Source organism: Hyla sarda, chromosome 1 (genome assembly GCF_029499605.1).
Source record: "Hyla sarda isolate aHylSar1 chromosome 1, aHylSar1.hap1, whole genome shotgun sequence".
NCBI classification, from domain to species: domain Eukaryota; kingdom Metazoa; phylum Chordata; class Amphibia; order Anura; family Hylidae; genus Hyla; species Hyla sarda.
The window spans coordinates 191983143-192009322 of NC_079189.1; the positions used below are offsets into that span (position 1 = coordinate 191983143).

Genomic DNA, 26180 nt, shown 5'->3' on the forward strand with positions numbered 1-26180 from the left:
TTTGAGACATAAGAAAACTGCCGAAACCCGGGATCGAACCAGGGACCTTTAGATCTTCAGTCTAACGCTCTCCCAACTGAGCTATTTCGGCTAATACACCTAGTTGACAGATGGTGGTGTAGGGCACAGTGTTGTAAAATTTCCCCAAAGATAGGGATGTTTTTTCATGTGTTAAAACAGCGGTTTTACAGCTCGAATGGCTTATTTTTTGCATTGGTGGAGATGTAATACAAAGCAAAGTCAGGATGGCCGAGCGGTCTAAGGCGCTGCGTTCAGGTCGCAGTCTCCTCTGGAGGCGTGGGTTCGAATCCCACTTCTGACAGATGTTTTTTATATAGAGACTAAAAATCTTCAAAAAATTTCAGAATGAAAACTACACACTGTACTGGCATGGAATGCTAACGGGATTTGTAAAATTATATTCACCACAATGCAACATAGGGCTTTTGAGGTATTTTACCTAAGCTGCCAAAACTCTAAACGCATCAACGATTTAACTCACTTTAGTGGATTTTGAGTTAAAATGAAACTGCTGAAACCAAGGATCAAAGCAGTCAAACGCTCTCCCAACAGAGCTAGTTCAGCTAACACACTTAGTGCATTGACGGTTGTGTAGATGGTTGTGTAGAGCACAGCATTGTAAGATGTCCCCAATAATAGGAATGGTTTTTCATGTGTAAAAATGTCTCTTTTTATAAAGAAATAAAAACTTCAAAATTTTCAAAATGAAAACCAAACACTGTACTGGCATGAAATGCTAACCGGATATGTAAAACAATTTTCTCCACAATGCAAAATAGTGCCTTTGAGGTATATTAACTAAGCTGCTAAAACTCTAAACGCATCAACGACTTAACTTACTTCAGTTGATTTTGAGACATAAGAAAACTGCCGAAACCCGGGATCGAACCAGGGACCTTTAGATCTTCAGTCTAACGCTCTCCCAACTGAGCTATTTCGGCTAATACACCTAGTTGACAGATGGTGGTGTAGGGCACAGTGTTGTAAAATTTCCCCAAAGATAGGGATGTTTTTTCATGTGTTAAAACAGCGGTTTTACAGCTCGCATGGCTTCTTTTTTGCATTGGTGGAGATGTAATACAAAGCAAAGTCAGGATGGCCGAGCGGTCTAAGGCGCTGCGTTCAGGTCGCAGTCTCCTCTGGAGGCGTGGGTTCGAATCCCACTTCTGACAGATGTTTTTTTTATAGAGACTAAAAATCTTCAAAAAATTTCAGAATGAAAACTACACACTGTACTGGCATGGAATGCTAACGGGATTTGTAAAATTATATTCACCACAATGCAACATAGGGCTTTTGAGGTATTTTACCTAAGCTGCCAAAACTCTAAACGCATCAACGATTTAACTCACTTTAGTGGATTTTGAGTTAAAATGAAACTGCTGAAACCAAGGATCAAAGCAGGGATATTTAGTCAAACGCTCTCCCAACAGAGCTAGTTCAGCTAACACACTTAGTGCATTGATGGTTGTGTAGATGGTTGTGTAGAGCACAGCATTGTAAGATGTCCCCAATAATAGGAATGGTTTTTCATGTGTAAAAATGTCTCTTTTTATAAAGAAAAAAAAACTTCAAAATTTTCTAAATGAAAACCAAACACTGTACTGGCATGAAATGCTAACGGGATATGTAAAACAATTTTCTCCACAATGCAAAATAGTGCCTTTGAGGTATATTAACTAAGCTGCTAAAACTCTAAACGCATCAACGACTTAACTTACTTCAGTTGATTTTGAGACATAAGGAAACTGCCGAAACCCGGGATCGAACAAGGGACCTTTAGATCTTCAGTCTAACGCTCTCCCAACTGAGCTATTTCAGCTAATACACCTAGTTGACAGATGGTGGTGTAGGGCACAGTGTTGCAAAATGTCCCCAACGATAGGGATGTTTTTTCATGTGTTAAAACAACGGTTTTACAGCTCGCATGGCTTCTTTTTTTTTTTGCATTGGTGGAGGTGTAATACAAAGCAAAGTCAGGATGGCCGAGCGGTCTAAGGCGCTGCGTTCAGGTCGCAGTCTCCTCTGGAGGGTTGGGTTTGATTCCCACTTCTGACAGATGTTTTTTATATAGAGACTAAAAATCTTCAAAAAATTTCAGAATGAAAACTACACACTGTACTGGCATGGAATGCTAACGGGATTTGTAAAATTATATTCACCACAATGCAACATAGGGCTTTTGAGGTATTTTACCTAAGCTGCCAAAACTCTAAACGCATCAACGATTTAACTCACTTTAGTGGATTTTGAGTTAAAAGGAAACTGCTGAAACCAAGGATCAAAGCAGGGATATTTAGTCAAACGCTCTCCCAACAGAGCTAATTCAGCTAACACACTTAGTGCATTGATGGTTGTGTAGAGCACAGCATTGTAAGATGTCCCCAATAAAAGGAATGGTTTTTCATGTGTAAAAATGTCTCTTTTTATAAAGAAAAAAAAACTTCAAAATTTTCAAAATGAAAACCAAACACTGTACTGGCATGAAATGCTAACCGGATTTGTAAAACAATTTTCTCCACAATGCAAAATAGTGCCTTTGAGGTATATTAACTAAGCTGCTAAAACTCTAAACGCATCAACGACTTAACTTACTTCAGTTGATTTTGAGACATAAGAAAACTGCCGAAACCCGGGATCGAACCAGGGACCTTTAGATCTTCAGTCTAACGCTCTCCCAACTGAGCTATTTCGGCTAATACACCTAGTTGACAGATGGTGGTGTAGGGCACAGTGTTGTAAAATGTCCCCAACGATAGGGATGTTTTTTCATGTGTTAAAACAACGGTTTTACAGCTCGCATGGCTTCTTTTTTTTTTGCATTGGTGGAGGTGTAATACAAAGCAAAGTCAGGATGGCCGAGCGGTCTAAGGCGCTGCGTTCAGGTCGCAGTCTCCTCTGGCGGTGTGGGTTCGAATCCCACTTCTGACAGATGTTTTTTATATAGAGACTAAAAATCTTCAAAAAATTTCAGAATGAAAACTACACACTGTACTGGCATGGAATGCTAACGGGATTTGTAAAATTATATTCACCACAATGCAACATAGGGCTTTTGAGGTATTTTACCTAAGCTGCCAAAACTCTAAAAGCATCAACGATTTAACTCACTTTAGTGGATTTTGAGTTAAAATGAAACTGCTGAAACCAAGGATCAAAGCAGGGATATTTAGTCAAACGCTCTCCCAACAGAGCTAGTTCAGCTAACACACTTAGTGCATTGATGGTTGTGTAGATGGTTGTGTAGAGCACAGCATTGTAAGATGTCCCCAATAATAGGAATGGTTTTTCATGTGTAAAAATGTCTCTTTTTATAAAGAAAAAAAAACTTCAAAATTTTCAAGATGAAAACCAAACACTGTACTGGCATGAAATGCTAACGGGATATGTTAAACAATTTTCTCCACAATGCAAAATAGTGCCTATGAGGTATATTAACTAAGCTGCTAAAACTCTAAACGCATCAACGACTTAACTTACTTCAGTTGATTTTGAGACATAAGGAAACTGCCGAAACCCGGGACCGAACCAGGGACCTTTAGATCTTCAGTCTAACGCTCTCCCAACTGAGCTATTTCAGCTAATACACCTAGTTGACAGATGGTGGTGTAGGGCACAGTGTTGCAAAATGTCCCCAACGATAGGGATGTTTTTTCATGTGTTAAAACAACGGTTTTACAGCTCGCATGGCTTCTTTTTTTTTTTGCATTGGTGGAGGTGTAATACAAAGCAAAGTCAGGATGGCCGAGCGGTCTAAGGCGCTGCGTTCAGGTCGCAGTCTCCTCTGGAGGGTTGGGTTTGATTCCCACTTCTGACAGATGTTTTTTATATAGAGACTAAAAATCTTCAAAAATTTTCAGAATGAAAACTACACACTGTACTGGCATGGAATGCTAACGGGATTTGTAAAATTATATTCACCACAATGCAACATAGGGCTTTTGAGGTATTTTACCTAAGCTGCCAAAACTCTAAACGCATCAACGATTTAACTCACTTTAGTGGATTTTGAGTTAAAAGGAAACTGCTGAAACCAAGGATCAAAGCAGGGATATTTAGTCAAACGCTCTCCCAACAGAGCTAATTCAGCTAACACACTTAGTGCATTGATGGTTGTGTAGAGCACAGCATTGTAAGATGTCCCCAATAATAGGAATGGTTTTTCATGTGTAAAAATGTCTCTTTTTATAAAGAAAAAAAAACTTCAAAATTTTCAAAATGAAAACCAAACACTGTACTGGCATGAAATGCTAACCGGATATGTAAAACAATTTTCTCCACAATGCAAAATAGTGCCTTTGAGGTATATTAACTAAGCTGCTAAAACTCTAAACGCATCAACGACTTAACTTACTTCAGTTGATTTTGAGACATAAGAAAACTGCCGAAACCCGGGATCGAACCAGGGACCTTTAGATCTTCAGTCTAACGCTCTCCCAACTGAGCTATTTCGGCTAATACACCTAGTTGACAGATGGTGGTGTAGGGCACAGTGTTGTAAAATGTCCCCAACGATAGGGATGTTTTTTCATGTGTTAAAACAACGGTTTTACAGCTCGCATGGCTTCTTTTTTTTTTTGCATTGGTGGAGGTGTAATACAAAGCAAAGTCAGGATGGCCGAGCGGTCTAAGGCGCTGCGTTCAGGGCGCAGTCTCCTCTGGCGGTGTGGGTTCGAATCCCACTTCTGACAGATGTTTTTTATATAGAGACTAAAAATCTTCAAAAAATTTCAGAATGAAAACTACACACTGTACTGGCATGGAATGCTAACGGGATTTGTAAAATTATATTCACCACAATGCAACATAGGGCTTTTGAGGTATTTTACCTAAGCTGCCAAAACTCTAAAAGCATCAACGATTTAACTCACTTTAGTGGATTTTGAGTTAAAATGAAACTGCTGAAACCAAGGATCAAAGCAGGGATATTTAGTCAAACGCTCTCCCAACAGAGCTAGTTCAGCTAACACACTTAGTGCATTGATGGTTGTGTAGATGGTTGTGTAGAGCACAGCATTGTAAGATGTCCCCAATAATAGGAATGGTTTTTCATGTGTAAAAATGTCTCTTTTTATAAAGAAAAAAAAACTTCAAAATTTTCAAAATGAAAACCAAACACTGTACTGGCATGAAATGCTAACGGGATATGTTAAACAATTTTCTCCACAATGCAAAATAGTGCCTATGAGGTATATTAACTAAGCTGCTAAAACTCTAAACGCATCAACGACTTAACTTACTTCAGTTGATTTTGAGACATAAGGAAACTGCCGGAACCCGGGATCAAACCAGGGACCTTTAGATCTTCAGCCTAACGCTCTCCCAACTGAGCTATTTCGGCTAATACACCTAGTTGACAGATGGGGGTGTAGGGCACAGTGTTGTAAAATGTCCCCAACGATAGGGATGTTTTTTCATGTGTTAAAACAACGGTTTTACAGCTCGCATGGCTTCTTTTTTTTTTGCATTGGTGGAGGCGTAATACAAAGCAAAGTCAGGATGGCCGAGCGGTCTAAGGCGCTGCGTTCAGGTCGTAGTCTCCTCTGGAGGCGTGGGTTCGAATCCCACTTCTGACAGATGTTTTTTATATAGAGACTAAAAATCTTCAAAAAATTTCAGAATGAAAACTACACACTGTACTGGCATGGAATGCTAACGGGATTTGTAAAATTATATTCACCACAATGCAACATAGGGCTTTTGAGGTATTTTACCTAAGCTGCCAAAACTCTAAACGCATCAACGATTTAACTCACTTTAGTGGATTTTGAGTTAAAATGAAACTGCTGAAACCAAGGATCAAAGCAGGGATATTTAGTCAAACGCTCTCCCAACAGAGCTAGTTCAGCTAACACACTTAGTGCATTGATGGTTGTGTAGATGGTTGTGTAGAGCACAGCATTGTAAGATGTCCCCAATAATAGGAATGGTTTTTCATGTGTAAAAATGTCTCTTTTTATAAAGAAAAAAAAACTTCAAAATTTTCAAAATGAAAACCAAACACTGTACTGGCATGAAATGCTAACGGGATATGTTAAACAATTTTCTCCACAATGCAAAATAGTGCCTATGAGGTATATTAACTAAGCTGCTAAAACTCTAAACGCATCAACGACTTAACTTACTTCAGTTGATTTTGAGACATAAGGAAACTGCCGAAACCCGGGATCAAACCAGGGACCTTTAGATCTTCAGCCTAACGCTCTCCCAACTGAGCTATTTCGGCTAATACACCTAGTTGACAGATGGGGGTGTAGGGCACAGTGTTGTAAAATGTCCCCAACGATAGGGATGTTTTTTCATGTGTTAAAACAACGGTTTTACAGCTCGCATGGCTTCTTTTTTTTTTTGCATTGGTGGAGGTGTAATACAAAGCAAAGTCAGGATGGCCGAGCGGTCTAAGGTGCTGCATTCAGGTCGCAGTCTCCTCTGGAGGCGTGGGGTCGAATCCCACTTCTGACAGATGTTTTTTATATAGAGACTAAAAATCTTCAAAAAATTTCAGAATGAAAACTACACACTGTACTGGCATGGAATGCTAACGGGATTTGTAAAATTATATTCACCACAATGCAACATAGGGCTTTTGAGGTATTTTACCTAAGCTGCCAAAACTCTAAACGCATCAACGATTTAACTCACTTTAGTGGATTTTGAGTTAAAATGAAACTGCTCAAACCAAGGATCAAAGCAGTCAAACGCTCTCCCAACAGAGCTAGTTCAGCTAACACCCTTAGTGCATTGACGGTTGTGTAGAGCACAGCATTGTAAGATGTCCCCAATAATAGGAATGGTTTTTCATGTGTAAAAATGTCTCTTTTTATAAAGAAATAAAAACTTCAAAATTTTCAAAATGAAAACCAAACACTGTACTGGCATGAAATGCTAACCGGATATGTAAAACAATTTTCTCCACAATGCAAAATAGTGCCTTTGAGGTATATTAACTAAGCTGCTAAAACTCTAAACGCATCAACGACTTAACTTACTTCAGTTGATTTTGAGACATAAGAAAACTGCCGAAACCCGGGATCGAACCAGGGACCTTTAGATCTTCAGTCTAACGCTCTCCCAACTGAGCTATTTCGGCTAATACACCTAGTTGACAGATGGTGGTGTAGGGCACAGTGTTGTAAAATGTCCCCAACGATAGGGATGTTTTTTCATGTGTTAAAACAACGGTTTTACAGCTCGCATGGCTTCTTTTTTTTTGCATTGGTGGAGGTGTAATACAAAGCAAAGTCAGGATGGCCGAGCGGTCTAAGGCGCTGCGTTCAGGTTGCAGTCTCCTCTAGAGGCGTGGGTTCGAATCCCACTTCTGACAGATGTTTTTTATATAGAGACTAAAAATCTTCAAAAAATTTCAGAATGAAAACTACACACTGTACTGGCATGGAATGCTAACGGGATTTGTAAAATTATATTCACCACAATGCAACATAGGGCTTTTGAGGTATTTTACCTAAGCTGCCAAAACTCTAAACGCATCAACGATTTAACTCACTTTAGTGGATTTTGAGTTAAAATGAAACTGCTGAAACCAAGGATCAAAGCAGGGATATTTAGTCAAACACTCTCCCAACAGAGCTAGTTCAGCTAACACACTTAGTGCATTGATGGTTGTGTAGATGGTTGTGTAGAGCACAGCATTGTAAGATGTCCCCAATAATAGGAATGGTTTTTCATGTGTAAAAATGTCTCTTTTTATAAAGAAAAAAAAACTTCAAAATTTTCAAAATGAAAACCAAACACTATACTGACATGAAATGCTAACGGGATATGTAAAACGATTTTCTCCACAATGCAAAATAGTGCCTATGAGGTATATTAACTAAGCTGCTAAAACTCTAAACGCATCAACGACTTAACTTACTTCAGTTGATTTTGAGACATAAGGAAACTGCCGAAACCCAGGATTGAACCAGGGACCTTTAGATCTTCAGTCTAACGCTCTCCCAACTGAGCTATTTCGGCTAATACACCTAGTTGACAGATGGGGGTGTAGGGCACAGTGTTGTAAAATGTCCCCAACGATAGGGATGTTTTTTCATGTGTTAAAACAACGGTTTTACAGCTCGCATGGCTTCTTTTTTTTTTGCATTGGTGGAGGCGTAATACAAAGCAAAGTCAGGATGGCCGAGCGGTCTAAGGCGCTGCGTTCAGGTCGTAGTCTCCTCTGGAGGCGTGGGTTCGAATCCCACTTCTGACAGATGTTTTTTATATAGAGACTAAAAATCTTCAAAAAATTTCAGAATGAAAACTACACACTGTACTGGCATGGAATGCTAACGGGATTTGTAAAATTATATTCACCACAATGCAACATAGGGCTTTTGAGGTATTTTACCTAAGCTGCCAAAACTCTAAACGCATCAACGATTTAACTCACTTTAGTGGATTTTGAGTTAAAATGAAACTGCTGAAACCAAGGATCAAAGCAGGGATATTTAGTCAAACGCTCTCCCAACAGAGCTAGTTCAGCTAACACACTTAGTGCATTGATGGTTGTGTAGATGGTTGTGTAGAGCACAGCATTGTAAGATGTCCCCAATAATAGGAATGGTTTTTCATGTGTAAAAATGTCTCTTTTTATAAAGAAAAAAAAACTTCAAAATTTTCTAAATGAAAACCAAACACTGTACTGGCATGAAATGCTAACCGGATATGTAAAACAATTTTCTCCACAATGCAAAATAGTGCCTTTGAGGTATATTAACTAAGCTGCTAAAACTCTAAACGCATCAACGACTTAACTTACTTCAGTTGATTTTGAGACATAAGGAAACTGCCGAAACCCGGGACCGAACCAGGGACCGTTAGATCTTCAGTCTAACGCTCTCCCAACTGAGCTATTTCGGCTAATACACCTAGTTGACAGATGGTGGTGTAGGGCACAGTGTTGTAAAATGTCCCCAACGATAGGGATGTTTTTTCATGTGTTAAAACAACGGTTTTACAGCTCGCATGGCTTCTTTTTTTTTTCGCATTGGTGGAGGTGTAATACAAAGCAAAGTCAGGATGGCCGAGCGGTCTAAGGCGCTGTGTTCAGGTCGCAGTCTCTTCTGGAGGCGTGGGTTCGAATCCCACTTCGGACAGATGTTTTTTATATAGAGACTAAAAATCTTCAAAAAATTTCAGAATGAAAACTACACACTGTACTGGCATGGAATGCTAACGGGATTTGTAAAATTATATTCACCACAATGCAACATAGGGCTTTTGAGGTATTTTACCTAAGCTGCCAAAACTCTAAACGCATCAACGATTTAACTCACTTTAGTGGATTTTGAGTTAAAATGAAACTGCTGAAACCAAGGATCAAAGCAGGGATATTTAGTCAAACGCTCTCCCAACAGAGCTAGTTCAGCTAACACACTTAGTGCATTGATGGTTGTGTAGATGGTTGTGTAGAGCACAGCATTGTAAGATGTCCCCAATAATAGGAATGGTTTTTCATGTGTAAAAATGTCTCTTTTTATAAAGAAAAAAAAACTTCAAAATTTTCAAAATGAAAACCAAACACTGTACTGGCATGAAATGCTAACGGGATATGTAAAAGAATTTTCTCCACAATGCAAAATAGTGCCTATGAGGTATATTAACTAAGCTGCTAAAACTCTAAACGCATCAACGACTTAACTTACTTCAGTTGATTTTGAGACATAAGGAAACTGCCGAAACCCGGGATCGAACCAGGGACCTTTAGATCTTCAGTCTAACGCTCTCCCAACTGAGCTATTTCGGCTAATACACCTAGCTGACAGATGGTGGTGTAGGGCACAGTGTTGTAAAATGTCCCCAACGATAGGGATGTTTTTTCATGTGTTAAAACAACGGTTTTACAGCTCGCATGGCTTCTTTTTTTTGCATTGGTGGAGGTGTAATGCAAAGCAAAGTCAGGATGGCCGAGCGGTCTAAGGCGCTGCGTTCAGGTCGCAGTCTCCTCTGCAGGCGTGGGTTCGAATCCCACTTCTGACAGATGTTTTTTATATAGAGACTAAAAATCTTCAAAAAATTTCAGAATGAAAACTACACACTGTACTGGCATGGAATGCTAACGGGATTTGTAAAATTATATTCACCACAATGCAACATAGGGCTTTTGAGGTATTTTACCTAAGCTGCCAAAACTCTAAACGCATCAACGATTTAACTCACTTTAGTGGATTTTGAGTTAAAATGAAACTGCTGAAACCAAGGATTAAAGCAGGGATATTTAGTCAAACGCTCTCCCAACAGAGCTAGTTCAGCTAACACACTTAGTGCATTGATGGTTGTGTAGATGGTTGTGTAGAGCACAGCATTGTAAGATGTCCCCAATAATAGGAATGGTTTTTCATGTGTAAAAATGTCTCTTTTTATAAAGAAAAATTTACTTCAAAATTTTCAAAATGAAAACCAAACACTGTACTGGCATGAAATGCTAACGGGATATGTAAAACAATTTTCTCCACAATGCAAAATAGTGCCTTTGAGGTATATTAACTAAGCTGCTAAAACTCTAAACGCATCAACGACTTAACTTACTTCAGTTGATTTTGAGACATAAGGAAACTGCCGAAACCCGGGATCGAACAAGGGACCTTTAGATCTTCAGTCTAACGCTCTCCCAACTGAGCTATTTCAGCTAATACACCTAGTTGACAGATGGTGGTGTAGGGCACAGTGTTGCTAAATGTCCCCAACGATAGGGATGTTTTTTCATGTGTTAAAACAACGGTTTTACAGCTCGCATGGCTTCTTTTTTTTTTTGCATTGGTGGAGGTGTAATACAAAGCAAAGTCAGGATGGCCGAGCGGTCTAAGGCGCTGCGTTCAGGTCGCAGTCTCCTCTGGAGGGTTGGGTTCGATTCCCACTTCTGACAGATGTTTTTTATATAGAGACTAAAAATCTTCAAAAAATTTCAGAATGAAAACTACACACTGTACTGGCATGGAATGCTAACGGGATTTGTAAAATTATATTCACCACAATGCAACATAGGGCTTTTGAGGTATTTTACTTAAGCTGCCAAAATCCCGTTATATTAACTAAGCTGCTAAAACTCTAAACGCATCAACGACTTAACTTACTTCAGTTGATTTTGAGACATAAGGAAACTGCCGAAACCGGGGATCGAACCAGGGTCCTTTAGATCTTCAGTCTAACGCCCTCCCAACTGAGCTATTTCGGCTAATACACCTAGTTGACAGATGGTGGTGTAGGGCACAGTGTTGTAAAATGTCCCCAACGATAGGGATGTTTTTTCATATGTTAAAACAACGGTTTTACAGCTCGCATGGCTTCTTTTTTGCATTGGTGGAGATGTAAAACAAAGCAAAGTCAGGATGGCCGAGCGGTCTAAGGCGCTGCGTTCAGGTCGCAGTCTCCTCTGGAGGCGTGGGTTCGAATCCCACTTCTGACAGATGTTTTTTATATAGAGACTAAAAATCTTCAAAAAATTTCAGAATGAAATCTACACACTGTACTGGCATGGAATGCTAACGGGATTTGTAAAATTATATTCACCACAATGCCACATAGGGCTTTTGAGGTATTTTACCTAAGCTGCCAAAACTCTAAACGCATCAACGATTTAACTCACTTTAGTGGATTTTGAGTTAAAATGAAACTGCTGAAACCAAGGATCAAAGCAGGGATATTTAGTCAAACGCTCTCCGAACAGAACTAGTTCAGCTAACACACTTAGTGCATTGATGGTTGTGTAGATGGTTGTGTAGAGCACAGCATTGTAAGATGTCCCCAATAATAGGAATGGTTTTTCATGTGTAAAAATGTCTCTTTTTATAAAGAAAAAAAAACTTCAAAATTTTCAAAATGAAAACCAAACACTGTACTGGCATGAAATGCTAACGGGATATGTTAAACAATTTTCTCCACAATGCAAAATAGTGCCTATGAGGTATATTAACTAAGCTGCTAAAACTCTAAACGCATCAACGACTTAACTTACTTCAGTTGATTTTGAGACATAAGGAAACTGCCGAAACCCGGGATCAAACCAGGGACCTTTAGATCTTCAGCCTAACGCTCTCCCAACTGAGCTATTTCGGCTAATACACCTAGTTGACAGATGGGGGTGTAGGGCACAGTGTTGTAAAATGTCCCCAACGATAGGGATGTTTTTTCATGTGTTAAAACAACGGTTTTACAGCTCGCATGGCTTCTTTTTTTTTTGCATTGGTGGAGGCGTAATACAAAGCAAAGTCAGGATGGCTGAGCGGTCTAAGGCGCTGCGTTCAGGTCGTAGTCTCCTCTGGAGGTGTGGGTTCGAATCCCACTTCTGACAGATGTTTTTTATATAGAGACTAAAAATCTTCAAAAAATTTCAGAATGAAAACTACACACTGTACTGGCATGGAATGCTAACGGGATTTGTAAAATTATATTCACCACAATGCAACATAGGGCTTTTGAGGTATTTTACCTAAGCTGCCAAAACTCTAAACGCATCAAGGATTTAACTCACATTAGTGGATTTTGAGTTAAAATGAAACTGCTGAAACCAAGGATCAAAGCAGGGATATTTAGTCAAACACTCTCCCAACAGAGCTAGTTCAGCTAACACACTTAGTGCATTGATGGTTGTGTAGATGGTTGTGTAGAGCACAGCATTGTAAGATGTCCCCAATAATAGGAATGGTTTTTCATGTGTAAAAATGTCTCTTTTTATAAAGAAAAAAAAACTTCAAAATTTTCAAAATGAAAACCAAACACTATACTGACATGAAATGCTAACGGGATATGTAAAACGATTTTCTCCACAATGCAAAATAGTGCCTATGAGGTATATTAACTAAGCTGCTAAAACTCTAAACGCATCAACGACTTAACTTACTTCAGTTGATTTTGAGACATAAGGAAACTGCCGAAACCCGGGATTGAACCAGGAGTCCTTTAGATCTTCAGTCTAACGCTCTCCCAACTGAGCTATTTCGGCTAATACACCTAGTTGACAGATGGTGGTGTAGGGCACAGTGTTGTAAAATGTCCCCAACGATAGGGATGTTTTTTCATGTGTTAAAACAACGGTTTTACAGCTCGCATGGCTTCTTTTTTTTTTTGCATTGGTGGAGGTGTAATACAAAGCAAAGTCAGGATGGCCGAGCGGTCTAAGGCGCTGCGTTCAGGTCGCAGTCTCCTCTGGAGGCGTGGGGTCGAATCCCACTTCTGACAGATGTTTTTTATATAGAGACTAAAAATCTTCAAAAAATTTCAGAATGAAAACTACACACTGTACTGGCATGGAATGCTAACGGGATTTGTAAAATTATATTCACCACAATGCAACATAGGGCTTTTGAGGTATTTTACCTAAGCTGCCAAAACTCTAAACGCATCAACGATTTAACTCACTTTAGTGGATTTTGAGTTAAAATGAAACTGCTGAAACCAAGGATCAAAGCAGGGATATTTAGTCAAACGCTCTCCCAACAGAGCTAGTTCAGCTAACACACTTAGTGCATTGATGGTTGTGTAGATGGTTGTGTAGAGCACAGCATTGTAAGATGTCCCCAATAATAGGAATGGTTTTTCATGTGTAAAAATGTCTCTTTTTATAAAGAAAAAAAAACTTCAAAATTTTCAAAATGAAAACCAAACACTGTACTGGCATGAAATGCTAACGGGATATGTTAAACAATTTTCTCCACAATGCAAAATAGTGCCTATGAGGTATATTAACTAAGCTGCTAAAACTCTAAACGCATCAACGACTTAACTTACTTCAGTTGATTTTGAGACATAAGGAAACTGCCGAAACCCGGGATCAAACCAGGGACCTTTAGATCTTCAGCCTAACGCTCTCCCAACTGAGCTATTTCGGCTAATACACCTAGTTGACAGATGGGGGTGTAGGGCACAGTGTTGTAAAATGTCCCCAACGATAGGGATGTTTTTTCATGTGTTAAAACAACGGTTTTACAGCTCGCATGGCTTCTTTTTTTTTTGCATTGGTGGAGGCGTAATACAAAGCAAAGTCAGGATGGCCGAGCGGTCTAAGGCGCTGCGTTCAGGTCGTAGTCACCTCTGGAGGCGTGGGTTCGAATCCCACTTCTGACAGATGTTTTTTATATAGAGACTAAAAATCTTCAAAAAATTTCAGAATGAAAACTACACACTGTACTGGCATGAAATGCTAACGGGATTTGTAAAATTATATTCACCACAATGCAACATAGGGCTTTTGAGGTATTTTACCTAAGCTGCCAAAACTCTAAACGCATCAACGATTTAACTCACTTTAGTGGATTTTGAGTTAAAATGAAACTGCTGAAACCAAGGATCAAAGCAGGGATATTTAGTCAAACACTCTCCCAACAGAGCTAGTTCAGCTAACACACTTAGTGCATTGATGGTTGTGTAGATGGTTGTTTAGAGCACAGCATTGTAAGATGTCCCCAATAATAGGAATGGTTTTTCATGTGTAAAAATGTCTCTTTTTATAAAGAAAAAAAAACTTCAAAATTTTCAAAATGAAAACCAAACACTATACTGACATGAAATGCTAACGGGATATGTAAAACGATTTTCTCCACAATGCAAAATAGTGCCTATGAGGTATATTAACTAAGCTGCTAAAACTCTAAACGCATCAACGACTTAACTTACTTCAGTTGATTTTGAGACATAAGGAAACTGCCGAAACCCGGGATTGAACCAGGGTCCTTTAGATCTTCAGTCTAACGCTCTCCCAACTGAGCTATTTCGGCTAATACACCTAGTTGACAGATGGTGGTTTAGGGCACAGTGTTGTAAAATGTCCCCAACAATAGGGATGTTTTTTCATGTGTTAAAACAACGGTTTTACAGCTCGCATGGCTTCTTTTTTTTTTTGCATTGGTGGAGGTGTAATACAAAGCAAAGTCAGGATGGCCGAGCGGTCTAAGGCGCTGCGTTCAGGTCGCAGTCTCCTCTGGAGGCGTGGGGTCGAATCCCACTTCTGACAGATGGTTTTTATATAGAGACTAAAAATCTTCAAAAAATTTCAGAATGAAAACTACACACTGTACTGGCATGGAATGCTAACGGGATTTGTAAAATTATATTCAACACAATGCAACATAGGGCTTTTGAGGTATTTTACCTAAGCTGCCAAAACTCTAAACGCATCAACGATTTAACTCACTTTAGTGGATTTTGAGTTAAAATGAAACTGCTCAAACCAAGGATCAAAGCAGTCACACGCTCTCCCAACAGAGCTAGTTCAGCTAACACCCTTAGTGCATTGACGGTTGTGTAGAGCACAGCATTGTAAGATGTCCCCAATAATAGGAATGGTTTTTCATGTGTAAAAATGTCTCTTTTTATAAAGAAATAAAAACTTCAAAATTTTCAAAATGAAAACCAAACACTGTACTGGCATGAAATGCTAACCGGATATGTAAAACAATTTTCTCCACAATGCAAAATAGTGCCTTTGAGGTATATTAACTAAGCTGCTAAAACTCTAAACGCATCAACGTCTTAACTTACTTCAGTTGATTTTGAGACATAAGAAAACTGCCGAAACCCGGGATCGAACCAGGGACCTTTAGATCTTCAGTCTAACGCTCTCCCAACTGAGCTATTTCGGCTAATACACCTAGTTGACAGATGGGGGTGTAGGGCACCGTGTTGTAAAATGTCCCCAACGATAGGGATGTTTTTTCATGTGTTAAAACAACGGTTTTACAGCTCGCATGGCTTCTTTTTTGCATTGGTGGAGATGGAATACAAAGCAAAGTCAGGATGGCCGAGCGGTCTAAGGCGCTGCGTTCAGGTCGCAGTCTCCTCTGGAGGCGTGGGTTCGAATCCCACTTCTGACAGATGTTTTTTATATAGAGACTAAAAATCTTCAAAAAATTTCAGAATGAAAGCTACACACTGTACTGGCATGGAATGCTAACGGGATTTGTAAAATTATATTCACCACAATGCAACATAGGGCTTTTGAGGTATTTTACCTAAGCTGCCAAAACTCTAAACGCATCAACGATTTAACTCACTTTAGTGGATTTTGAGTTAAAATGAAACTGCTGGAACCAAGGATCAAAGCAGTCAAATGCTCTCCCAACAGAGCTAGTTCAGCTAACACACTTAGTGCATTGACGGTTGTGTAGATGGTTGTGTAGAGCACAGCATTGTAAGATGTCCCCAATAATAGGAATGGTTTTTCATGTGTAAAAATGTCTCTTTTTATAAAGAAAAAAAAACTTCAAAATTTTCAAAATGAAAACCAAACACTGTACTGGCATGAAATGCTAACCGGATATGTAAAACAATTTTCTCCACAATGCAAAATAGTGCCTTTGAGGTATATTAACTAAGCTGCTAAAACTCTAAACGCATCAACGACTTAACTTACTTCAGTTGATTTTGAGACATAAGGAAACTGCCGAAACCCGGGATCGAACCAGGGACCTTTAGTCTAACGCTCTCCCAACTGAGCTATTTCGGCTAATACACCTAGTCGACAGATGGTGGTGTAGGGCACAGTGTTGTAAAATGTCCCCAACGATAGGGATGTTTTTTCATGTGTTAAAACAACGGTTTTACAGCTCGCATGGCTTCTTTTTTTTTTGCATTGGTGGAGGTGTAATACAAAGCAAAGTCAGGATGGCCGAGCGGTCTAAGGCGCTGCGTTCAGGTCGCAGTCTCCTCTGGAGGCGTGGGTTCGAATCTCACTTCTGACAGATGTTTTTTATATAGAGACTAAAAATCTTCAAAAAATTTCAGAATGAAAATTACACACTGTACTGGCATGGAATGCTAACGGGATTTGTAAAATTATATTCACCACAATGCAACATAGGGCTTTTGAGGTATTTTACCTAAGCTGCCAAAACTCTAAACGCATCAACGATTTAACTCACTTTAGTGGATTTTGAGTTAAAATGAAACTGCTGAAACCAAGGATCAAAGCAGTCAAACGCTCTCCCAACAGAGCTAGTTCAGCTAACACACTTAGTGCATTGACGGTTGTGTAGATGGTCGTGTAGAGCACAGCATTGTAAGATGTCCCCAATAATAGGAATGGTTTTTCATGTGTAAAAATGTCTCTTTTTATAAAGAAAAAAAAACTTCAAAATTTTCAAAATGAAAACCAAACACTGTACTGGCATGAAATGCTAACCGGATATGTAAAAAATTTTCTCCACAATGCAAAATAGTGCCTTTGAGGTATATTAACTAAGCTGCTAAAACTCTAAACGCATCAACGACTTAACTTACTTCAGTTGATTTTGAGACATAAGGAAACTGCCGAAACCCGGGATCGAACCAGGGACCTTTAGTCTAACGCTCTCCCAACTGAGCTATTTCAGCTAATACACCTAGTTGACAGATGGTGGTGTAGGGCACAGTGTTGTAAAATGTCCCCAACGATAGGGATGTTTTTTCATGTGTTAAAACAACGGTTTTACAGCTCGCATGGCTTCTTTTTTTTTTGCATTGGTGGAGGTGTAATACAAAGCAAAGTCAGGATGGCCGAGCGGTCTAAGGCGCTGCGTTCAGGTCGCAGTCTCCTCTGGAGGCGTGGGTTCGAATCCCACTTCTGACAGATGTTTTTTATATAGAGACTAAAAATCTTCAAAAAATTTCAGAATGAAAACTACACACTGTACTGGCATGGAATGCTAACGGGATTTGTAAAATTATATTCACCACAATGCAACATAGGGCTTTTGAGGTATTTTACCTAAGCTGCCAAAACTCTAAACGCATCAACGATTTAACTCACTTTAGTGGATTTTGAGTTAAAATGAAACTGCTGAAACCAAGGATAAAAGCAGGGATATTTAGTCAAACGCTCTCCCAACAGAGCTAGTTCAGCTAACACACTTAGTGCATTGATGGTTGTGTAGATGGTTGTGTAGAGCACAGCATTGTAAGATGTCCCCAATAATAGGAATGGTTTTTCATGTGTAAAGATGTCTCTTTTTATAAAGAAAAATTAACTTCAAAATTTTCAAAATGAAAACCAAACACTGTACTGGCATGAAATGCTAACGGGATATGTAAAACAATTTTCTCCACAATGCAAAATAGTGCCTTTGAGGTATATTAACTAAGCTGCTAAAACTCTAAACGCATCAACGACTTAACTTACTTCAGTTGATTTTGAGACATAAGGAAACTGCCGAAACCCGGGATCGAACCAGGGACCTTTAGATCTTCAGTCTTACGCTCTCCCAACTGAGCTATTTCGGCTAATACACCTAGTTGACAGATGGTGGTGTAGGGCACAGTGTTGTAAAATGTCCCCAACGATAGGGATGTTTTTTCATGTGTTAAAACAACGGTTTTACAGCTACACACTGTACTGGCATGGAATGCTAACGGGATTTGTAAAATTATATTCACCACAATGCAACATAGGGCTTTTGAGGTATTTTACCTAAGCTGCCAAAACTCTAAACGCATCAACGATTTAACTCACTTTAGTGGATTTTGAGTTAATATGAAACTGCTGAAACCAAGGATCAAAGCAGGGATATTTAGTCAAACGCTCTCCCAACAGAGCTAGTTCAGCTAACACACTTAGTGCATTGATGGTTGTGTAGATGGTTGTGTAGAGCACAGCATTGTAAGATGTCCCCAATAATAGGAATGGTTTTTCATGTGTAAAAATGTCTCTTTTTATAAAGAAAAATAAACTTCAAATTTTTCAAAATGAAAACCAAACACTGTACTGGCATGAAATGCTAACCGGATATGTAAAACAATTTTCTCCACAATGCAAAATAGTGCCTATGAGGTATATTAACTAAGCTGCTAAAACTCTAAACGCATCAACGACTTAACTTACTTCAGTTGATTTTGAGACATAAGGAAACTGCCGAAACCCGGGATCGAACCAGGGACCTTTAGATCTTCAGTCTTACGCTCTCCCAACTGAGCTATTTCGGCTAATACACCTAGTTGACAGATGGTGGTGTAGGGCACAGTGTTGTAAAATGTCCCCAACGATAGGGATGTTTTTTCATGTGTTAAAACAACGGTTTTACAGCTCGCATGGCTTCTTTTTTGCATTGGTGGAGATGTAATACAAAGCAAAGTCAGGATGGCCGAGCGGTCTAAGGCGCTGCGTTCAGGTCGCAGTCTCCTCTGGAGGCGTGGGTTCGAATCCCATTTCTGACAGATGTTTTTTATATAGAGACTAAAAATCTTCAAATAATTTCAGAATGAAAACTACACACTGTACTGGCATGGAATGCTAACGGGATTTGTAAAATTATATTCACCACAATGCAACATAGGGCTTTTGAGGTATTTTACCTAAGCTGCCAAAACTCTAAACGCATCAACGATTTAACTCACTTTAGTGGATTTTGAGTTAAAATGAAACTGCTGAAACCAAGGATCAAAGCAGTCAAACGCTCTCCCAACAGAGCTAGTTCAGCTAACACACTTAGTGCATTGACGGTTGTGTAGATGGTCGTGTAGAGCACAGCATTGTAAGATGTCCCCAATAATAGGAATGGTTTTTCATGTGTAAAAATGTCTCTTTTTATAAAGAAAAAAAAACTTCAAAATTTTCAAAATGAAAACCAAACACTGTACTGGCATGAAATGCTAACCGGATATGTAAAAAATTTTCTCCACAATGCAAAATAGTGCCTTTGAGGTATATTAACTAAGCTGCTAAAACTCTAAACGCATCAACGACTTAACTTACTTCAGTTGATTTTGAGACATAAGGAAACTGCCGAAACCCGGGATCGAACCAGGGACCTTTAGTCTAACGCTCTCCCAACTGAGCTATTTCAGCTAATACACCTAGTTGACAGATGGTGGTGTAGGGCACAGTGTTGTAAAATGTCCCCAACGATAGGGATGTTTTTTCATGTGTTAAAACAACGGTTTTACAGCTCGCATGGCTTCTTTTTTTTTTGCATTGGTGGAGGTGTAATACAAAGCAAAGTCAGGATGGCCGAGCGGTCTAAGGCGCTGCGTTCAGGTCGCAGTCTCCTCTGGAGGCGTGGGTTCGAATCCCACTTCTGACAGATGTTTTTTATATAGAGACTAAAAATCTTCAAAAAATTTCAGAATGAAAACTACACACTGTACTGGCATGGAATGCTAACGGGATTTGTAAAATTATATTCACCACAATGCAACATAGGGCTTTTGAGGTATTTTACCTAAGCTGCCAAAACTCTAAACGCATCAACGATTTAACTCACTTTAGTGGATTTTGAGTTAAAATGAAACTGCTGAAACCAAGGATAAAAGCAGGGATATTTAGTCAAACGCTCTCCCAACAGAGCTAGTTCAGCTAACACACTTAGTGCATTGATGGTTGTGTAGATGGTTGTGTAGAGCACAGCATTGTAAGATGTCCCCAATAATAGGAATGGTTTTTCATGTGTAAAGATGTCTCTTTTTATAAAGAAAAATTAACTTCAAAATTTTCAAAATGAAAACCAAACACTGTACTGGCATGAAATGCTAACGGGATATGTAAAACAATTTTCTCCACAATGCAAAATAGTGCCTTTGAGGTATATTAACTAAGCTGCTAAAACTCTAAACGCATCAACGACTTAACTTACTTCAGTTGATTTTGAGACATAAGGAAACTGCCGAAACCCGGGATCGAACCAGGGACCTTTAGATCTTCAGTCTAACGCTCTCCCAACTGAGCTATTTCGGCTAATACACCTAGTCGACAGATGGTGGTGTAGGGCACAGTGTTGTAAAATGTCCCCAACGATAGGGATGTTTTTTCATGTGTTAAAACAACGGTTTTACAGCTCGCATGGCTTCTTTTTTTTTTGCATTGGTGGAGGTGTAATACAAAGCAAAGTCAGGATGGCCGAGCGGTCTAAGGCGCTGCGTTCAGGTCGCAGTCTCCTCTGGAGGCGTGGGTTCGAATCTCACTTCTGACAGATGTTTTTTATATAGAGACTAAAAATCTTCAAAAAATTTCAGAATGAAAACTACACACTGTACTGGCATGGAATGCTAACGGGATTTGTAAAATTATATTCACCACAATGCAACATATGGCTTTTGAGGTATTTTACCTAAGCTGCCAAAACTCTAAACGCATCAACGATTTAACTCACTTTAGTGGATTTTGAGTTAAAATGAAACTGCTGAAACCAAGGATCAAAGCAGGGATATTTAGTCAAACGCTCTCCCAACAGAGCTAGTTCAGCTAATACACTTAGTGCATTGATAGTTGTGTAGATGGTTGTGTAGATGGTTGTGTAGAGCACAGCATTGTAAGATGTCCCCAATAATAGGAATGGTTTTTCATGTGTAAAAATGTCTCTTTTTATAAAGAAAAAAAAACTTCAAAATTTTCAAAATGAAAACCAAACACTGTACTGGCATGAAATGCTAACGGGATATGTAAAACAATTTTCTCCACAATGCAAAATAGTGCCTTTGAGGTATATTAACTAAGCTGCTAAAACTCTAAACGCATCAATGACTTAACTTACTTCAGTTCATTTTGAGACATAAGGAAACTGCCGAAACCTGGGATCGAACCAGGGACCTTTAAATCTTCAGTCTAACGCTCTCCCAACTGAGCTATTTCGGCTAATACACCTAGTTGACAGATGGTGGTGTAGGGCACAGTGTTGTAAAATGTCCCCAACGATAGGGATGTTTTTTCATGTGTTAAAACAACGGTTTTACAGCTACACACTGTACTGGCATGGAATGCTAACGGGATTTGTAAAATTATATTCACCACAATGCAACATAGGGCTTTTGAGGTATTTTACCTAAGCTGCCAAAACTCTAAACGCATCAACGATTTAACTCACTTTAGTGGATTTTGAGTTAATATGAAACTGCTGAAACCAAGGATCAAAGCAGGGATATTTAGTCAAACGCTCTCCCAACAGAGCTAGTTCAGCTAACACCCTTAGTGCATTGATGGTTGTGTAGATGGTTGTGTAGAGCACAGCATTGTAAGATGTCCCCAATAATAGGAATGGTTTTTCATGTGTAAAAATGTCTCTTTTTATAAAGAAAAATAAACTTCAAATTTTTCAAAATGAAAACCAAACACTGTACTGGCATGAAATGCTAACCGGATATGTAAAACAATTTTCTCCACAATGCAAAATAGTGCCTATGAGGTATATTAACTAAGCTGCTAAAACTCTAAACGCATCAACGACTTAACTTACTTCAGTTGATTTTGAGACATAAGGAAACTGCCGAAACCCGGGATCGAACCAGGGACCTTTAGATCTTCAGTCTTACGCTCTCCCAACTGAGCTATTTCGGCTAATACACCTAGTTGACAGATGGTGGTGTAGGGCACAGTGTTGTAAAATGTCCCCAACGATAGGGATGTTTTTTCATGTGTTAAAACAACGGTTTTACAGCTCGCATGGCTTCTTTTTTGCATTGGTGGAGATATAATACAAAGCAAAGTCAGGATGGCCGAGCGGTCTAAGGCGCTGCGTTCAGGTCGCAGTCTCCTCTGGAGGCGTGGGTTCGAATCCCATTTCTGACAGATGTTTTTTATATAGAGACTAAAAATCTTCAAATAATTTCAGAATGAAAACTACACACTGTACTGGCATGGAATGCTAACGGGATTTGTAAAATTATATTCACCACAATGCAACATAGGGCTTTTGAGGTATTTTACCTAAGCTGCCAAAACTCTAAACGCATCAACGATTTAACTCACTTTAGTGGATTTTGAGTTAAAATGAAACTGCTGAAACCAAGGATCAAAGCAGTCAAACGCTCTCCCAACAGAGCTAGTTCAGCTAACACACTTAGTGCATTGACGGTTGTGTAGATGGTCGTGTAGAGCACAGCATTGTAAGATGTCCCCAATAATAGGAATGGTTTTTCATGTGTAAAAATGTCTCTTTTTATAAAGAAAAAAAAACTTCAAAATTTTCAAAATGAAAACCAAACACTGTACTGGCATGAAATGCTAACCGGATATGTAAAAAATTTTCTCCACAATGCAAAATAGTGCCTTTGAGGTATATTAACTAAGCTTCTAAAACTCTAAACGCATCAACGACTTAACTTACTTCAGTTGATTTTGAGACATAAGAAAACTGCCGAAACCCGGGATCGAACCAGGGACCTTTAGATCTTCAGTCTAACGCTCTCCCAACTGAGCTATTTCGGCTAATACAGCTGGTTGACAGATGGTGGTGTAGGGCACAGTGTTGTAAAATGTCCCCAACGATAGGGATGTTTTTTCATGTGTTAAAACAACGGTTTTACAGCTCGCATGGCTTCTTTTTTTTTTGCATTGGTGGAGGTGTAATACAAAGCAAAGTCAGGATGGCCGAGCGGTCTAAGGCGCTGCGTTCAGGTCGCAGTCTCCTCTGGAGACGTGGGTTCGAAGCCCACTACTGACAGATGTTTTTTATATAGAGACTAAAAATCTTCAAATAATTTCAGAATGAAAACTACACACTGTACTGGCATGGAATGCTAACGGGATTTGTAAAATTATATTCACCACAATGCAACATAGGGCTTTTGAGGTATTTTACCTAAGCTGCCAAAACTCTAAACGCATCAACGATTTAACTCACTTTAGTGGATTTTGAGTTAAAATGAAACTGCTGAAACCAAGGATCAAAGCAGGGATATTTAGTCAAACGCTCTCCCAACAGAGCTAGTTCAGCTAACACACTTAGTGCATTGACGGTTGTGTAGATGGTTGTGTAGAGCACAGCATTGTAAGATGTCCCCAATAATAGGAATGGTTTTTCATGTGTAAAAATGTCTCTTTTTATAAAGAAAAAAAAACTTCAAAATTTTCAAAATGAAAACCAAACACTGTACTGGCATGAAATGCTAACGGGATATGTTAAACAATTTTCTCCACAATGCAAAATAGTGCCTTTGAGGTATATTAACTAAGCTGCTAAAACTCTAAACGCATCAACGACTTAACTTACTTCAGTTGATTTTGAGACAAAAGGAAACTACCGAAACCCGGGATCAAACCAGGGACCTTTAGATCTTCAGCCTAACGCTCTCCCAACTGAGCTATTTCGGCTAATATACCTAGTTGACAGATGGGGGTGTAGGGCACAGTGTTGTAAAATGTCCCCAACGATAGGGATGTTTTTTCATGTGTTAAAACAACGGTTTTACAGCTCGCATGGCTTCTTTTTTTTTTGCATTGGTGGAGGTGTAATACAAAGCAAAGTCAGGATGGCCGAGCGGTCTAAGGCGCTGCGTTCAGGGCGCAGTCTCCTCTGGCGGTGTGGGTTCGAATCCCACTTCTGACAGATGTTTTTTATATAGAGACTAAAAATCTTCAAAAAATTTCAGAATGAAAACTACACACTGTACTGGCATGGAATGCTAACGGGATTTGTAAAATTATATTCACCACAATGCAACATAGGGCTTTTGAGGTATTTTACCTAAGCTGCCAAAACTCTAAACGCATCAACGATTTAACTCACTTTAGTGGATTTTGAGTTAAAATGAAAATGCTCAAACCAAGGATCAAAGCAGTCAAACGCTCTCCCAACAGAGCTAGTTCAGCTAACACACTTAGTGCATTGACGGTTGTGTAGATGGTTGTGTAGAGCACAGCATTGTAAGATGTCCCCAATAATAGGAATGGTTTTTCATGTGTAAAAATGTCTCTTTTTATAAAGAAATAAAAACTTCAAAATTTTCAAAATGAAAACCAAACACTGTACTGGCATGAAATGCTAACCGGTTTTGTAAAAAAATTTTCTCCACAATGCAAAATAGTGCCTTTGAGGTATATTAACTAAGCTGCTAAAACTCTAAACGCATCAACGACTTAACTTACTTCAGTTGATTTTGACACATAAGAAAACTGCCGAAACCCGGGATTGAACCAGGGACCTTTAGATCTTCAGTCTAACGCTCTCCCAACTGAGCTATTTCGGCTAATACACCTAGTTGACAGATGGTGGTGTAGGGCACAGTGTTGTAAAATTTCCCCAAAGATAGGGATGTTTTTTCATGTGTTAAAACAGCGGTTTTACAGCTCGCATGGCTTCTTTTTTGCATTGGTGGAGATGTAATACAGAGCAAAGTCAGGATGGCCGAGCGGTCTAAGGCGCTGCGTTCAGGTCACAGTCTCCTCTGGAGGCGTGGGTTCGAATCCCACTTCTGACAGATGTTTTTTATATAGAGACTAAAAATCTTCAAAAAATTTCAGAATGAAAACTACACACTGTACTGGCATGGAATGCTAACGGGATTTGTAAAATTATATTCACCACAATGCAACATAGGGCTTTTGAGGTATTTTACCTAAGCTGCCAAAACTCTAAACGCATCAACGATTTAACTCACTTTAGTGGATTTTGAGTTAAAATGAAACTGCTGAAACCAAGGATCAAAGCAGGGATATTTAGTCAAACGCTCTCCCAACAGAGCTAGTTCAGCTAACACACTTAGTGCATTGATGGTTGTGTAGATGGTTGTGTAGAGCACAGCATTGTAAGATGTCCCCAATCATAGGAATGGTTTTTCATGTGTAAAAATGTCTCTTTTTATAAAGAAAAAAAAACTTCAAAATTTTCTAAATGAAAACCAAACACTGTACTGGCATGAAATGCTAACCGGATATGTAAAACAATTTTCTCCACAATGCAAAATAGTGCCTTTGAGGTATATTAACTAAGCTGCTAAAACTCTAAACGCATCAACGACTTAACTTACTTCAGTTGATTTTGAGACATAAGGAAACTGCCGAAACCCGGGATCGAACCAGGGACCTTTAGATCTTCAGTCTAACGCTCTCCCAACTGAGCTATTTCGGCTAATACACCTAGTTGACAGATGGTGGTGTAGGGCACAGTGTTGTAAAATTTCCCCAAAGATAGGGATGTTTTTTCATGTGTTAAAACAGCGGTTTTACAGCTCGCATGGCTTCTTTTTTGCATTGGTGGAGATGTAATACAAAGCAAAGTCAGGATGGCCGAGCGGTCTAAGGCGCTGCGTTCAGGTCGCAGTCTCCTCTGGAGGCGTGGGTTCGAATCCCACTTCTGACAGATGTTTTTTATATAGAGACTAAAAATCTTCAAAAAATTTCAGAATGAAAACTACACACTGTACTGGCATGGAATGCTAACGGGATTTGTAAAATTATATTCACCACAATGCAACATAGGGCTTTTGAGGTATTTTACCTAAGCTGCCAAAACTCTAAACGCATCAACGATTTAACTCACTTTAGT

The 26180-nt window shown here is 39.2% G+C and overlaps 32 non-coding genes across 32 annotated transcripts; 18 read left to right on the forward strand and 14 right to left on the reverse strand.

Annotated features, from left to right (window-relative positions):
- Positions 1-18: 18 nt before the first annotated feature.
- On the reverse strand, positions 19-91 carry TRNAF-GAA (transfer RNA phenylalanine (anticodon GAA)). Its single transcript has one exon. It is a non-coding gene; the product is annotated as a tRNA-Phe (tRNA).
- A 148-nt stretch (positions 92-239) lies between these two features.
- TRNAL-CAG (transfer RNA leucine (anticodon CAG)) lies at positions 240-322 on the forward strand. Its single transcript has one exon. It is a non-coding gene; the product is annotated as a tRNA-Leu (tRNA).
- A 567-nt stretch (positions 323-889) lies between these two features.
- Positions 890-962, reverse strand: TRNAF-GAA (transfer RNA phenylalanine (anticodon GAA)). Its single transcript has one exon. It is a non-coding gene; the product is annotated as a tRNA-Phe (tRNA).
- A 148-nt stretch (positions 963-1110) lies between these two features.
- Positions 1111-1193, forward strand: TRNAL-CAG (transfer RNA leucine (anticodon CAG)). Its single transcript has one exon. It is a non-coding gene; the product is annotated as a tRNA-Leu (tRNA).
- A 1451-nt stretch (positions 1194-2644) lies between these two features.
- On the reverse strand, positions 2645-2717 carry TRNAF-GAA (transfer RNA phenylalanine (anticodon GAA)). The gene has a single exon. It is a non-coding gene; the product is annotated as a tRNA-Phe (tRNA).
- A 1686-nt stretch (positions 2718-4403) lies between these two features.
- Positions 4404-4476, reverse strand: TRNAF-GAA (transfer RNA phenylalanine (anticodon GAA)). The gene has a single exon. It is a non-coding gene; the product is annotated as a tRNA-Phe (tRNA).
- A 1038-nt stretch (positions 4477-5514) lies between these two features.
- TRNAL-CAG (transfer RNA leucine (anticodon CAG)) lies at positions 5515-5597 on the forward strand. Its single transcript has one exon. It is a non-coding gene; the product is annotated as a tRNA-Leu (tRNA).
- A 1441-nt stretch (positions 5598-7038) lies between these two features.
- On the reverse strand, positions 7039-7111 carry TRNAF-GAA (transfer RNA phenylalanine (anticodon GAA)). Its single transcript has one exon. It is a non-coding gene; the product is annotated as a tRNA-Phe (tRNA).
- An 811-nt stretch (positions 7112-7922) lies between these two features.
- TRNAF-GAA (transfer RNA phenylalanine (anticodon GAA)) lies at positions 7923-7995 on the reverse strand. Its single transcript has one exon. It is a non-coding gene; the product is annotated as a tRNA-Phe (tRNA).
- A 152-nt stretch (positions 7996-8147) lies between these two features.
- Positions 8148-8230, forward strand: TRNAL-CAG (transfer RNA leucine (anticodon CAG)). Its single transcript has one exon. It is a non-coding gene; the product is annotated as a tRNA-Leu (tRNA).
- A 1463-nt stretch (positions 8231-9693) lies between these two features.
- Positions 9694-9766, reverse strand: TRNAF-GAA (transfer RNA phenylalanine (anticodon GAA)). Its single transcript has one exon. It is a non-coding gene; the product is annotated as a tRNA-Phe (tRNA).
- A 150-nt stretch (positions 9767-9916) lies between these two features.
- On the forward strand, positions 9917-9999 carry TRNAL-CAG (transfer RNA leucine (anticodon CAG)). Its single transcript has one exon. It is a non-coding gene; the product is annotated as a tRNA-Leu (tRNA).
- Positions 10000-11342: 1343 nt separating this feature from the next.
- On the forward strand, positions 11343-11425 carry TRNAL-CAG (transfer RNA leucine (anticodon CAG)). Its single transcript has one exon. It is a non-coding gene; the product is annotated as a tRNA-Leu (tRNA).
- A 1689-nt stretch (positions 11426-13114) lies between these two features.
- TRNAL-CAG (transfer RNA leucine (anticodon CAG)) lies at positions 13115-13197 on the forward strand. The gene has a single exon. It is a non-coding gene; the product is annotated as a tRNA-Leu (tRNA).
- An 802-nt stretch (positions 13198-13999) lies between these two features.
- Positions 14000-14082, forward strand: TRNAL-CAG (transfer RNA leucine (anticodon CAG)). The gene has a single exon. It is a non-coding gene; the product is annotated as a tRNA-Leu (tRNA).
- Positions 14083-14659: 577 nt separating this feature from the next.
- On the reverse strand, positions 14660-14732 carry TRNAF-GAA (transfer RNA phenylalanine (anticodon GAA)). Its single transcript has one exon. It is a non-coding gene; the product is annotated as a tRNA-Phe (tRNA).
- Positions 14733-14885: 153 nt separating this feature from the next.
- Positions 14886-14968, forward strand: TRNAL-CAG (transfer RNA leucine (anticodon CAG)). Its single transcript has one exon. It is a non-coding gene; the product is annotated as a tRNA-Leu (tRNA).
- A 555-nt stretch (positions 14969-15523) lies between these two features.
- TRNAF-GAA (transfer RNA phenylalanine (anticodon GAA)) lies at positions 15524-15596 on the reverse strand. The gene has a single exon. It is a non-coding gene; the product is annotated as a tRNA-Phe (tRNA).
- Positions 15597-15744: 148 nt separating this feature from the next.
- On the forward strand, positions 15745-15827 carry TRNAL-CAG (transfer RNA leucine (anticodon CAG)). The gene has a single exon. It is a non-coding gene; the product is annotated as a tRNA-Leu (tRNA).
- Positions 15828-16611: 784 nt separating this feature from the next.
- Positions 16612-16694, forward strand: TRNAL-CAG (transfer RNA leucine (anticodon CAG)). Its single transcript has one exon. It is a non-coding gene; the product is annotated as a tRNA-Leu (tRNA).
- A 783-nt stretch (positions 16695-17477) lies between these two features.
- Positions 17478-17560, forward strand: TRNAL-CAG (transfer RNA leucine (anticodon CAG)). Its single transcript has one exon. It is a non-coding gene; the product is annotated as a tRNA-Leu (tRNA).
- Positions 17561-19057: 1497 nt separating this feature from the next.
- Positions 19058-19140, forward strand: TRNAL-CAG (transfer RNA leucine (anticodon CAG)). The gene has a single exon. It is a non-coding gene; the product is annotated as a tRNA-Leu (tRNA).
- A 783-nt stretch (positions 19141-19923) lies between these two features.
- TRNAL-CAG (transfer RNA leucine (anticodon CAG)) lies at positions 19924-20006 on the forward strand. Its single transcript has one exon. It is a non-coding gene; the product is annotated as a tRNA-Leu (tRNA).
- Positions 20007-20583: 577 nt separating this feature from the next.
- Positions 20584-20656, reverse strand: TRNAF-GAA (transfer RNA phenylalanine (anticodon GAA)). The gene has a single exon. It is a non-coding gene; the product is annotated as a tRNA-Phe (tRNA).
- Positions 20657-20808: 152 nt separating this feature from the next.
- TRNAL-CAG (transfer RNA leucine (anticodon CAG)) lies at positions 20809-20891 on the forward strand. The gene has a single exon. It is a non-coding gene; the product is annotated as a tRNA-Leu (tRNA).
- A 589-nt stretch (positions 20892-21480) lies between these two features.
- On the reverse strand, positions 21481-21553 carry TRNAF-GAA (transfer RNA phenylalanine (anticodon GAA)). Its single transcript has one exon. It is a non-coding gene; the product is annotated as a tRNA-Phe (tRNA).
- An 847-nt stretch (positions 21554-22400) lies between these two features.
- TRNAL-CAG (transfer RNA leucine (anticodon CAG)) lies at positions 22401-22483 on the forward strand. The gene has a single exon. It is a non-coding gene; the product is annotated as a tRNA-Leu (tRNA).
- A 566-nt stretch (positions 22484-23049) lies between these two features.
- TRNAF-GAA (transfer RNA phenylalanine (anticodon GAA)) lies at positions 23050-23122 on the reverse strand. The gene has a single exon. It is a non-coding gene; the product is annotated as a tRNA-Phe (tRNA).
- Positions 23123-24809: 1687 nt separating this feature from the next.
- TRNAF-GAA (transfer RNA phenylalanine (anticodon GAA)) lies at positions 24810-24882 on the reverse strand. Its single transcript has one exon. It is a non-coding gene; the product is annotated as a tRNA-Phe (tRNA).
- Positions 24883-25030: 148 nt separating this feature from the next.
- TRNAL-CAG (transfer RNA leucine (anticodon CAG)) lies at positions 25031-25113 on the forward strand. Its single transcript has one exon. It is a non-coding gene; the product is annotated as a tRNA-Leu (tRNA).
- Positions 25114-25690: 577 nt separating this feature from the next.
- On the reverse strand, positions 25691-25763 carry TRNAF-GAA (transfer RNA phenylalanine (anticodon GAA)). Its single transcript has one exon. It is a non-coding gene; the product is annotated as a tRNA-Phe (tRNA).
- Positions 25764-25911: 148 nt separating this feature from the next.
- Positions 25912-25994, forward strand: TRNAL-CAG (transfer RNA leucine (anticodon CAG)). Its single transcript has one exon. It is a non-coding gene; the product is annotated as a tRNA-Leu (tRNA).
- Positions 25995-26180: the final 186 nt, after the last annotated feature.